Here is a 13,590-nt window from a genome sequence, read left to right on the forward strand (position 1 = left end):
CCCCCGCCCCCCACCCCCGCCCCCCGGGCCACGCCCGCGGACGACGGGACAAACTGGGGGGTTATTTTCTTTAATTACATTTCAAATGTTATTCCCTTTCCCACTTTCCCCCCTGGAAACTCCCTACCCCATTCCCCCTCCCTTTCCTTCTATGAGGGTATTCCCCCACTCACCCATCTGCTCCTGCCTCCAACCCTCACATCCCCCTACACTGGGGGCATCAAGCCTTCACAGGACCAAGGGCCTCTCCTCGCATTGATGCCTGACAATGCCATCTACTGCCATTCCTCCTTCCTGGGAATACTAAAAGTCCTGCCTCTTTCTCCTTGCACAGCCATTGGCCATTTGACTGGTAACTTTATTGACCAATTAAAAACCAACTGAGACACTATTCCTTTAATCCTATATGAGGGACACTGCAATCAGGTTTTTTATGTAACATAATTAGCACAAGAACACAAGTCACTACAATCATAAGGACAAACCTCCAGTACAGAGTGTCTTCATCCATGCCTGCAGCTCAATTCTTTGTTAATTTAAAAAAGATATTACCTAATAGAACAGATTTCACAATTTGAAAATTTCCTTATAAGCCTTATAGGAAGCATGCTTCCTTATAAGCCCTTTGGCAGACTAAGACCTTTTGCTTTTGATTGGGCATGATCTTGGCTGGGTTTTAGTCTTAAGAAATGGCAAGTCTCTTTTACCTTGATAGACTAGAGGCCTCTGGTGAATAGGACAGGTCAGAGTCATATTGCACCTCATTACAGGAGGTGTAATCAACCATATTAAGCTTTTCAAAGTAAAAAATGTTAGTTCCAGAAAGGTTTTATATTTTATTATGTGTATGTTTATTATATGCCAGTGGTGTGTGTGTGTGTGTACGTATATGTGTGTGTGTACGTATATGTGTGTGTGTGTGTCCTCATAGGCACAAATCTCCATTTTTGACTTTTTATATGGGTCCTTTGGATACAAAATCACATCTTCATGCTTACATGACAGACATTTTAACAACTGAATCATTTACTTAGCCTTTCCCCCATGTATCCCACTGAGCTGTTCTCTAATTTACTATATAACCTGTGGTGACCTTGAACTTCTTATCCTTCTGCTCTTACTCATCAATTTTGACTTGAACTACAGCTAGTATTATGGAGTACCCAGAATAGGCTCAGTGCCTCACCCATGTTAAGCAAGCATTGTACCAACTGAGCCGTATCCCTAGTGCTAATTAAAGCAATTCTTAATTTCCCTTCACATTTTCTTTATAGAAAATAATTAACAGGAATTGCCATAGTTACTTTGCCATTGCTGTGAAGAGACACTATAATCAATACAACCCATAAAAGAGTTTACTGGAGGCTTGCTTAAAATTGTATAATGTTAGTTCATGACCATCATGGCAGGGAACACGTCAGCAGACAGGCAGCACATGATGCAGTAACAGTACCTGGAAGCAGCTTACATGCTGAGAAATTTTGTCACCTCAAAATATACCTCTCCAGTGACACACCTCTTCCAGTAAGATCACAGCTTCTAATACTTCCCAGAGTATGTGTGTGTTCACAATTATAGGAATGAATTACTAAGGATTATGCAGGGCCCTGATAGGAATACAGATAGAGAAGGACATCACAGACGGATGCTAAAGATGGCAAGCTCTAAACCCTTGTGATATCTCTTCAGCTTCAAGTGATGGAGCAATCAGCTCCATGACAGATCTGCCTGCATATGTCAGGAAGGAGACCATGTTCAACTAACACTCTTGCTTTTATGACTCTCAAATATGAAATGCTCAGATCATAGGAAATGAACACAGAGAAGACAAATGTCATCTGAACATTCTAGATGCCACATTTCTTTTTTTTTTTTTTTTGGTTTTTTTTTTTTTTCTACACAGGGTTTCTCTGTGTAGCCCTGGCTGTCCTGGAACTCACTCTGTAGACCAGGCTGGCCTCGAACTTAGATATCCACCTGCCTCTGCCTCCCAAGTGCTGGGATTAAAGGCGTGCGCCACCACCGCCCGGCTCTAGATGCCACATTTCTTAAAGCATTATGCTAAATAGACATGAAAAATAGTGATAGAGTATTCCTTGCATAAGCTTATAATCTGGTATTGAAAACACATGTAGAAACCAACAATGTTCTTGGAGATAAAAAGGTAGAATTGTTTCCTGGCCATAATAAAGGCTGTCCAGGAGACTATTTCTATCTTTTGATGATGTTGCTGAGAAAGATTCTACTAGATGGAATTTTAAAAGATGAATTTTAAGGATGAATAAGAGTCCTCTCTGAGGCAGAGGATATTGTAGGCAGAGGGAAGTGAGTGAAAATAATACTTGTATGTGGAGCTCACTTGGATGAATTTCCAGTGTTATAAAATAAAAGCAGTCCTGGGGGAAAAAAAAACAAACCAGAGGAAGTTAATGACAATAACTTCATCTGAGCTTTTGATAAGATATAACAATCGTTGGATTCAATGATAACACACGTTTTATTTTTTCATTGATATTTTCTACCACATGAATTAAAATATCAAGGTGGGCACATCTATGATTCTCAGCCAACAGTAGATGCAGAGAACTCTTGGAACTGTGGATGGGCAAAATAGTGTTTCTACTGAATGTAAGGCCTGCCTCACTTCCTTTCCAAGTATGTAAGCACTGAAGGCTCAGTGCCTTGAATAACAACTGGGCAGGGAAGGAAGCTCAGCAAGCTCAAACTTGTAAGGTGCAATACACACAGCTAATAATAAAGATCAAAAGAACTTATCACTTCTACCCAAGGATATTGAGTGGGGCACCTTCCAGCCTCATACCTGTACCATAAGCTCCCTCAAAGGTCTCACTGTGTGGCCCATCTGATCTGGTCAAGTAATACTCCCTGGGCCAGCTCAGGCAAGACAGCCCTGCAGGAGGGCTTCATTACTTGCTGCCCCCATACCCTCTCACAGGAAAAGCCACTGCTGTGTTGTATGCTGCTACCTAGGCCCTCTCTGTCCAGCTTGGCTTTTCTCAGTTCTGCACTATCCCCTCAGAGGTCATGAAGCTCAGGGCTGCAGCTGGAACCTGAGGCTCTGAAGCTGCTTCCCCAAATTAGATGGGAGGATGTCTCCTGAAAAGTGAGTGACACTGAATCTGACCAGGCAGAAAGGAGCCTGTCCTGGAGCCTCCAGGTGCACTTAAGGGATTTACAGACTACATGCTGAGTCAGTCCCTCCCTTCAGTACACTGGACCTGCTGTCTGCATAAGTTCCTGTACCCTGCTACTCTGGTGTCTACCTGATGAAGGTCTCACCTTGTGTCTTGTTGCTCCTGAAACCCAAGGGCAACAGAGTAGTTTTGCCCAGACCAGATTCCTAGCTCTACAGGCAAGGCAGTCCCATGACCCAAACCACTATGGAAACCAACACAATAAATGATTTGCACTGATGTGGAAAACCACAGTTAAAAAAAAACCCAGAAAATAGATTGTTGTGTATATTAATTTCTATAGATTACTCTTTAACATTTGTCAAACATTCTCTATAGTAGATATATATTAATATTTGGATTTTATCAGTGCTTGTAGTAGTCCCTCATACAAAGTAGGCATGTAATATATGTTTAATTATTAAAAGAATCTAATATAAATATAATCAATTGTTTGGGCTTTTAAAAATCACAATGCTAAATTAAATTTAGCACAATACTTAAAAAAGATAGTGACAAGAAAATTATGGCAGATGCTATGCTTTCCTAAAAGTTTACATAAACTAACAGACAGAAAGACAGGTAGGAAGGCAGGAAGGCAGACACACACACACACACACACACACACACACACACACACACACACACACACAGACTTTTGGTGCAACAAACATCTTCAATACCAAGAGAGAAGATATGCTTGAATTTGTCTGGATCAGAATATATTTTCTTTCCACATTCTCCACATTCTTGTACATTTCAGGGAAAAATTTATCAGATTCTGGCCAACACATTGGGTCCTTGTGAAGAGTAAACATTGGTACCATCATCACAGTTCTTTTGGGAGTGAACACCCCATTGATTTAAACATTTTTTCTTTGGTATTTTTTTGTTGTTTTTTTTGCTTTTTTGTTTTTCGAGATAGGGTTTCTCTGTATAGCCCTCGCTGTCCTGGAACTCACTCTGTAGACCAGGCTGGCCTTGAACTCAGAAATTCACCTGCCTCTGCCTCCCAAGTGCTGGAATTAAAGGCGTGCACCACCACCACCCGGCACATTTTTCTTACAGACCCTCTCAACTCACCCATCTACCAGATATAGTCTGAGATTTCCATTCACTATCATGTCCATGTAGTCCATGTACTCCATCTGTACCAGGGCATCATAGGTGACATGTGCCTGGAGGGGTGGAAGGGAAGATGAAGGAGAAGATGGGAAGATGAGAGAGAGAGAGAGAGAGAGAGAGAGAGAGAGAGAGAGAGAGAGAAAGTTAAAGTTAATTTTCATCTACGGAGTTCTACTGTGGTGTATTGTTTGGAGTACCACCTAATAATCCTATAGATAAAGAAACTTAGCATTTACACAGAATTTTAATAATTCATATTATTTAACCTGTTCAGTATCCCATTGAGGAGCAATTCTTTAGGATAATACCAAACCCAAGGCCGTGAATCCTCAAAGTTATCATGTATTAATTTGTTTTCTTATGTCAAGAACCACTACTGATAGATAATGACAATTACATAACAAAATGCCACAGTTAGTGTCACATTTGACAACAAAGCTATAAGTATATATGAAAGTCTATAAAATGTAGATGAGGAAAATCCTATTTTAAAAAAGCATAATTTTAATTATGTGTATATATCTTTAAATCATGATCTTGATTTATATATGTATCTGTGTAGAGATTTGTGCAAAGGTGTTCATGTGCTCTTCGAGCCAGAAGAAGGTGTTAGAGCCCCTTGAACTGTAGCTACAGGTGGTTGTGAGCTTCCTGATTTGGGTGTTAGGAGCTGAAGTAAGGTCCTTTGAAAGAGCAGCAGAGCTCATACCTGATGAGCCATCTTTCCAGCCATTAAGCATATCCTTATCTTATTGCAAATACTTTGCATAACAATTCTTTTTATTATATATAAGATTTAGAACCTATTCAAATAATTTATAAAATACCTACTACAGTTCATCAAAGAAGACTCTCTTTACATGAAATGGCAACCACCCCAGGAATCCACAGCTGGACACAATATAGAGATCAATGGATCAAGTGGAACTCAGAACCAATAGATACATCTACATTACAGCTCCTGCCCTTACAGTCCAGGAACATGGGGAAGAGAAGGTGGAAATCTGCAGTGAAATGGTCTACCTTAGAAATGGATGAATAAACAGGATTAGAACAGTGGCAATATTAATAGACATGTCAACATGGAAGAAGGTCATTTCAATTGGTCCCACTCTTAGGCACAAAACTTGAGGCAGTTAAAGGGAGAATTATCTTTTCTCAAGGGTGAGACTTCTTATTGATTGTATATCCCAGAGTGGTTAGTCTTGAAAACATGTCCATATAAACAGTAAAAATGGATTCAGAAGGTTGTGTGTCTATGTATGCATACATATACATACAAACATATGCACATATTTCTGTAACAGTAGTTATCAAAAGGGTTTATCAATATGGTAGTGAGGGGAGGGTACATGTTTAAGGCATAGGCTGAAGAAAAGAAAGAGAAGAAAGATGGTGATATAGTTATATTTCAATGAAAACATTCTTAAAAATTTAGTATATCTGGTTTTATGTTGAGATCATTCAACCATTTGGACTTGAGTTTTGTGCAGGATGATGAATATGGATCTATTTTCATTCTTGTACATGCAGACATCTGGTTAGAATGGCACCATTTGTTTAAGATGCTTTCTTTTTCTATTGCATGGTTTTGGCTTCTTTATCAAAATTCAAGTGTCCATAGGTGTGTGGGTTTATTTCTGGGTCTTTGATTTGATTATATTGATCAATGTATCTGTCTCTTTATCAATACTATGCATTTTTTAAATCAGTATTGCTCTGTAGTACAGTTTGAGGTTAGGGATTGTGATTCCTCCCAAAGTTCTTTTATGGTTCAGGATCATTTAGGATATTCGGGGTTTTTGTTTTTCCATACGACATTGAGAAATGTTATTTCAAGGTCTATAAAAATTGTTATGGAATTTTGATGGTGATTGCATTGAATCTGTAGATTGTTTTGGTAAGACAACCATTTGTACTGTGTTAATTCTACCTATCCATGAACATGGGAGATCTTTCCATCTTCTGATATCTTCTTCAATTTCATTCTTTAGGGACTTCATGTCATAACAATCTTTCCTTTGCTTGGTTAGAGTTACACCATGATACTTTTTATTATTTGTGGCTATTGTAAAGGGTGTTGTTTCTCTTATTACTTTCTCAGCCCTTTTATTATTTGTATAAAGGAGGATGACAGATTTCTTTGAGTTAATTTTGTATCCAGCCACTTTTCTGAGGTGTTTATTAGCTTTAGGTGTTTTATTACTCTGGTTCGAGCTACAAGTACTATATTCACCAGATAGGGAGAGAATGGGCCTCCTTGTCTTGTCCATTATTTTAGCGGAATTTCTGTAAATTTCTCTCCATTTAGTTTAATGTTGGCTATTGTCTGGCTGTATATTGTTTTTATTTTGTTTAGGTATATGCTATGATTTCTCTAATATCTTTAACATGAAGGGGTGCTGAGTTTTATCAAAGACTTTTTCGGTGTCTAATGAGATAATTATACATTTTTTCAGTTTGTTTATATGGTAGATTACCTTGATGGATTTTCATATATTAAGACATCCCTGTATCCCTGGGTTGCAGCCTGCTTAATCTTGATGAATGATGTGTTTTGTGTGTTCCTGGATTCAGTTTGGAAATATTTTACTGAATGTTTTTGCATCAATGTTCATAAGAAAAATATGTCTGAAGTTCTCTTTCCTTTTTGAGTCTTTTTATAGTTTAGGTGTCAGAGTGGCTGTGACCTAATAGAATAAGTATGCCAGTGTTCCTTCTGTTTCTATTTTGTTGAATAGTTTGAGGAGTAGTGGTATTAGCTCTTTTTTGATATTCTAGTAGAATTCTGCACTAAAACTATTTGGCCCTGGGCTTTTTTCGTTGGCAGACTTTTAATTACTACTTCTATGACTTTAAGGATTACATACGAGGGCTTATTTACTTCAGAGGTTATTAGACTAGGCAACCTCACATCTTATAGTCTTTCAGTTTGGGAAAAGTTATGAAGACCAATGTTACTATTACTTTATGGGATTTTTGGATAAATCTTATGTAGTGTTAAGAGTATGACTCAGGGGACACATATGAATAGAGATATACATGTGGGGCTGCACCAAATCCATCTACCTAGCCCAGCCCATCCAAAGCCAGTCACACTCAGCCAAAAGCAGGTAACAGCACAGTTCATGACATCAACTGAACTGACTATCCAGACATTTGACTAACCAATGCTCACACTTCCATGCCACTGTGAATTTTAAGGGTGTTTCAAGATAGAAACCATACCAACATTTGTCTACAGTGATGTTATATTACTAAAAGTAGCATCTTATGCCTGATTTCCCTTTTCAGAACCTTCTTGAATAAAGATGGTGAAGGAATCTATAACTTTGTTGAAAATTTCTCACTGGATGTGATAATAAGCCATTTAAGTCAAAAATTCCCCCTCCTGCCCACTCCTGGTTCCATCTCCTCACCTTATTGGACAGAGCTGCATCAATTTCATCTTGCACTTTCTTCTGGATGTGAAGGTGAGTGGCCAGCAAATACAAAACAAAGGAAGGTGTACTGCTAGTGGTCTCATAGCCAGCAAAAAGTAAATAAATGGACTGAGTCACAATCTCCAGATCAAATAAACCTGAAGGGAAAGAAAGTACATTTGTTTCATTTATTTTTACATTTATTGATTTGTTGGTTGTTTGATGTGTGTGTGTGTGTGTGTGTGTGTGTGTGGACTCCAGCATGTCAAAGCATGTGCTTTGCAATCAGAGTGAATCTTGCAAGTGTGAGTTCTTTTTTTTTTCCTATGATTTGTACCATGGAGTTTTAACTCAGGAACTTTTGAGCTTGGCAGCGAGTGTCTTCACCTGCTGAGCCATCTGATCAGTCCAGAACATACATTTCAGGTGAGAGAGGTGAGTACAAATAAAGTTTAGATGAGGAGCAACCAAAAGAATGATCACAAGTCTCTACAGAGAACAACAACAACAACAACAATTCAGGGTCATATCAGGTTTGGTTTTAATTCCCTGACAACAGAGTAAAACAGAAAAGTCATTTTAATCAAGTTTCATTTTTTTTCTTTTTTCTTTAAATGTATAGTTCAGGCTTGTCTCAAACTTGTGATTCTCCTGCCTCTGCTTCCTTCAGAAAATTCTACCAGCATGTGCCCCCACAACTGGCTTAACACAATTCTCTTAAATGTACACATATCTTTCCCCATCTGCTCCTCATCTCATTATTACAACAATACCACAGCTGGGCTATCTGGATTAAAAGCATGTCCTCCTAGTATGGCACAGTGTCTTTCACATGCCTCTGGATGACTGGGTATGGTTGTGAAAAGCATCTAAATGTTTTCTTCACTTTTATTTCCTCCATTTATTAGGATAAAATTTATTCAATACTCCTTTAAAGACAGCCAACTGTGGGATATTTAAACATTTATTTGCTTACTTAAAAAAATATTTGTGCATATGTTTATGTGTGTGTGAATGTATAAGTCATGTATGTTAGAGTGTATGTGAAAGTGTGTAATGTGAGTGACATATATGATGTGTGCATATGTGTGTGTTTGTGTGTGCATATAGGTATAAGTAGTGTTTTCAGTTGTGCGTGTTTGTGTATTGGACCATATATTAGTGGCAAATTTAATGTTTGTGTGTGTGTTAGTATATAAATTGTATATGAGTGTAGGGAGATGCATGTGAGTGTGTATGGGTATGGAATGTGTGTAAGTGTATGTGAGTATAGTACATGTGTGTGTAAATATGCTGCGAATGTGTGTGAATGTAGTATGTGTGTCAGTGTGATGTGTGTTATATTCATGTGATACATGGTTTAGGGGTGAGAGAAGGATATCTTGCAGACATCAACAGAGTTGATTATCCAGATACTTGACTGGTCAATGTTCACATTTCCATGCCACTGTGATATCTTTTTAGATGTCTTTCTCTGGCATTTTCTGTATTATTTCCTTGCAACAGGGTATTTTACTGACATGGAAGCTTGCCTTTTCTGCTTTACTGGATAGGCTTAGATCTTTAGGATTCTCCTATCTTGGCACTCAAATGCTAAGCTTACAATGATGTTCACGTATGTTTGGTGTTTTATGTGGGTGCTGGGGAAATTCAAACTGAAGTTCTTGTGCCTATAGAGTAACTGTTCTCAACCAAGAGACACCTAGCCAGCCCCCAGAGTCTACATTTATAAATAAAATGGGGACTAGTATTCTTCCTTAGGAAAAATTAGTCTGCAGAGTCACAGTATCAGTGAACATGAAATACAGAGTGTCAAAGGAAACTTAGGTTTCTCAAATCAAAATAGCAAATTTCATGAAGTGTGATATTTTTGTGAACAATCTCAGTGGGTAAGCAAAGTATTTCCAAATGGAAGATCACAGAAATTATACCAAATAAGAAGCTATGGGAGTGATGACTGGCCTAATTTTAATAAAACTACTAATGGAGAAGTAAAAAGAAAATGTCAGTAGAAGAAACTTTGAGCATGGAACACACAAGAACATGTACCCACAGAATAAAGTTAGCAATGATATTCAGTCATGCCTGGAGTCATCTTTCTCAATATCCCATTCCCATAGCTATGCTCCATGTAGACCACACTGCCCCTGACAAGAGTTGTTCTCCCTTCTGGGTTTTAATGTGCGCAGAATCTCAGCTCAGTTAAGCACTTAACAGTTAAGAACTAACTAGTGGGTAGTGTGAAACCTTTAGAAATATGTGGTCTGCTTTTACCATGTAAATTCCAAACTGAAAGAATAAACCCCAGTGGAAAAATAAATATTTAAAGAGTTCTCAGCACTCTGGTTCTTTGACCACATCTGTGCTGTTCTTGGTGGAAAGTTGGCCAATTAAATTCTTTGTCTAAGTGAACATAAATTTTGTGTTATTGTAGTTGGTTGAATATCAAGTATTCTGTCAATCTCATATGTCTGAACACTTGCTCCCAGATGGTGGTTATGCTTGTGAAGGTTGTAGCTTCCTTTCAGGAAGTGAGTCACTGGGATAGAACTTTGAGATTTGGTGGGCTGTCCACACTTCCTGGCCGCTCTGTGCAGTTTCTGTGACTATGCCTAGTCCCATGTGTTGTCAAGTCCCCAAAAATGAATGAGTGATCAGCTTGAACCACAAGTCAAATTAAACCCTCCTATTTTTGATTTCTGATTGTCATGTATCTTTGCACAGCAACAAGAAAATAACCAATACACAAAAGTAGAGTATGGAGGCACAAACTTCTGAACTCTGCTATCTTGTGTGGTAGATAAGTAGAGACGCAAAGCTGCTAAGTTCTATTAAACAAATATTCCATTGGCTTAAGAAAGGATTTAGAGGTTCAAATGAAAGGCTTCAACATTGGACAAATGTAGTTGAATCTGTGTGCCATAATAAATTACAATGATAAAGGAACAGGTTTAATATATGATTATGTTGGAAGGAGAGAGAAATGTGTGTGAGAAGTTGGATGATCAGAGAAGGAAGGGAGTGAGGAAAAAAGAAACAGAGAAAGAGAAGCAAGAAGAAAAGGAGAAAAATGAAAAATAAAACAAAAATCCAGACATCTGTCTCTCCTTTATAATTGGTATATAACTGCATAGGACCTGGTGGAATTAAAAAGCCATCATTCTTCATTATCACAGTAATTGTTTCCTCAAAAGTCATCCATGATAGAAAAACAAGGAGGGGAAAAACTGAAAAGGAATGGGATATGTGCCTAATCTCAAGACTTTCTCCACACATTTCTTATCAACTAGACAGGAAACCAAAGCTTAAATGTAAATCACAGGCTAGACTAACACCCTGTGGTTCCAGACACCATCACCACTGTGGTGCTGTTCCTGCACACTGGATATCTAGATGCAAATCTCCAGGCACAGCTTCTTACTCAGTGGGTCTAGATGAGGATTATATGGTATTTATTCTGTGGTATAAAATCCAGAGACCACTGATGACCTCCAGACCTGAACCAATTAGTCTGACTGCCCTTCAGGCTTTGAAAAGAGTAACAATGCTCTGCTTTTAGAAATTTCCTCTGACTGCGTATATAACATCAAAAAATGTTATTCCATGATTTACAGAATTTTTCATCCATATGGAAAGCCTCTTGCACACATCCAGATTAAATATCTATCTTTGTGGTTCCACATCAGTAGTTATGATCCACCTTTACTTACCTTGATGAGACTCTGTCTCCAGAAATCTGAGCATTTATCATCAGCTGAAGAAAATCTAATCTTTACTGAAAGAAAATTTTTTGGAAAGTGAAAAGTCAGTTGCATGTTCAGAGAGTCACAAAGACAGAACTCGCCATACTTCAAGAATAATACTTATTTAAGTCCAGAAATCTCATTAGGGTTCCAGAGTAGCAGTAAACCCATATGTCCCCATACCAGCTATGGACAGCAGAATGCTTTCCTTGCTTTTTTTTTGCTGCCCTTGACCATAATTTCTCTGGGTTCTGAACAGCCCTGGTTGGCCCCTTCCCTTCTCACATGTGTTTACCCAGGAAGAAGTTCTGAACTTCAATCTGTGTTCTCCAATTTTAACCCTGAACCATGTCCTTATAGAAGAAACTCTGCCATTTCCAGATCTTATCAGTAGTTTGAGGGTAAGCATCTTGAAATGTTCCATGGAACTAGAATGCTAGGATTATTAGTAACATCTGAGGAGGTTACCCAGTCCTGCTTTTCTGACCTCTGGACTTTTTTATTCTGAAGATAAACTATATATAACAAACTCTGAATACCAAGAAAAGCCCTATGCCCACTTCAAGCCACAAAAGGCTCAAATTATTTTAGATCACTGGGCAGGTTTGACATACTTGTATTCCTAGCTTTTTAGGCAAGTTGACTGAGAGTTATATGCAAGCCTAGGATACATAGCCATATCATGTTTCAAAAATTAAAAACTTAAAACAGACTGAACAGCACCACATAATGGAAAATGAATTTCTTTTGGAAAATTTATAAAATAATAGGTTTGGAAGTGAAGTTTTTCCTTGCTGATTGTGAATAAAAATATCTGGAAAGTAAAGTTTATTTGTTTTTTTTTTTTTTTTTTGGTTTTTTCGAGACAGGGTTTCTCTGTGTAGTCCTGGCTGTCCTGGAACTCACTCTGTAAACCAGGCTGGCCTCGAACTCAGAAATCCGCCTGCCTCTGCCTCCCAAGTGCTGGGATTAAAGGCGTGCGCCACCACCGCCCGGCGAAAGTAAAGTTTAAATAGAATAATTATCCTTTTAGTAAAAGATATGGTAAATTTTGTTCCACAATCTTTTAAAGATTTATTTGTATTTATATGTATTAATGAATGTCTCTGTGTGGGTATGTGTATTTACGAGTGATAGTGTTCATAAAGACCAGAAGATGGTACTGGGATACATGAAGCTAAGGTTAAAGTATACTATGAATCACCAGCCCCACTTTAGTATGTGTCTTAATCACTGGTCCTATGAAAGAATAGGTCAATTTCTAAACATTGAGACATTTATTCACCTCTTCTACCTCCTCAATTTAAATATGTTAACTTATACTTTAAATATAAAAATTGTACATATCAATAAGTACAGTGGGGATATATATATGTATGTATATATGTATATATATGGGACTGTGTAAGGGTATCCTGGGTCATGGTTGAGTAGGTGCCTAGAACCCCGAGACTCTGAAGACTCTACGTGGAATTCTGTGTGAGAACCGGCAGGAGTTTGGTGCCCCCCAGAACCCAGGATCCTGAAAAGCAGTCACGGTCTCCATAGAATTACATTGTTCAGTCACATAGGCCAGGCTATAGGCCTCAGGCCCTAGGGATTTACATACTAATGAAGGCCAGAGGGCAGAGCAAATTAAGCATGCCTCCCCCAGATCCTCCCCCAATCCTCCCCCTTTCTCTCTCCTTATATAACTCAGGACTGCCCTGAGTTTTGGGGGGTATGGCTAGATCCATCTATCATCTGCCATGACAATAAACCTTTTTGGAACCAAGGACTTCCTCTTGTTATTGGGGCTGCCGCCAAGGCCTCCAGGCCGCTAGAACCATAAGATTCCTCCTGAATGTGGGACCCGCCACAGCGTGGAAGCCCCTCTGGGGCCCCACTGCTGTGGCGGGCTCTAAATTTTCCCCACATTTTGGCACATCCAAAGTGAAGCACAGACACCCATGGACTTCAAGGACTGGGCTACCCCAGTCTGCTACAGAGCGCAGCCGAGCTTCCCGCCCTGCTTGTCCAGTGCTGTTATGAATTGACTCAGTGATGATTCCGTGCTTCTCCCATGCTGACTAAAGCTACAGCTGCTTAATCTCTCACTTGGAGGAT

The 13,590-nt window shown here is 38.8% G+C and overlaps 1 pseudogene; it reads right to left on the reverse strand.

Moving 5' to 3' along the window:
- LOC114637285 overlaps positions 1-11,485 on the reverse strand; it is a 14,569-nt pseudogene extending 3,084 nt beyond the window's left edge.
- Between the last annotated feature and the right edge of the window lie 2,105 nt (positions 11,486-13,590).

This window comes from Grammomys surdaster, unplaced genomic scaffold (genome assembly GCF_004785775.1).
Source record: "Grammomys surdaster isolate TR1022 unplaced genomic scaffold, NIH_TR_1.0 125243, whole genome shotgun sequence".
In the NCBI taxonomy this organism is placed as follows: Eukaryota; Metazoa; Chordata; class Mammalia; order Rodentia; family Muridae; genus Grammomys; species Grammomys surdaster.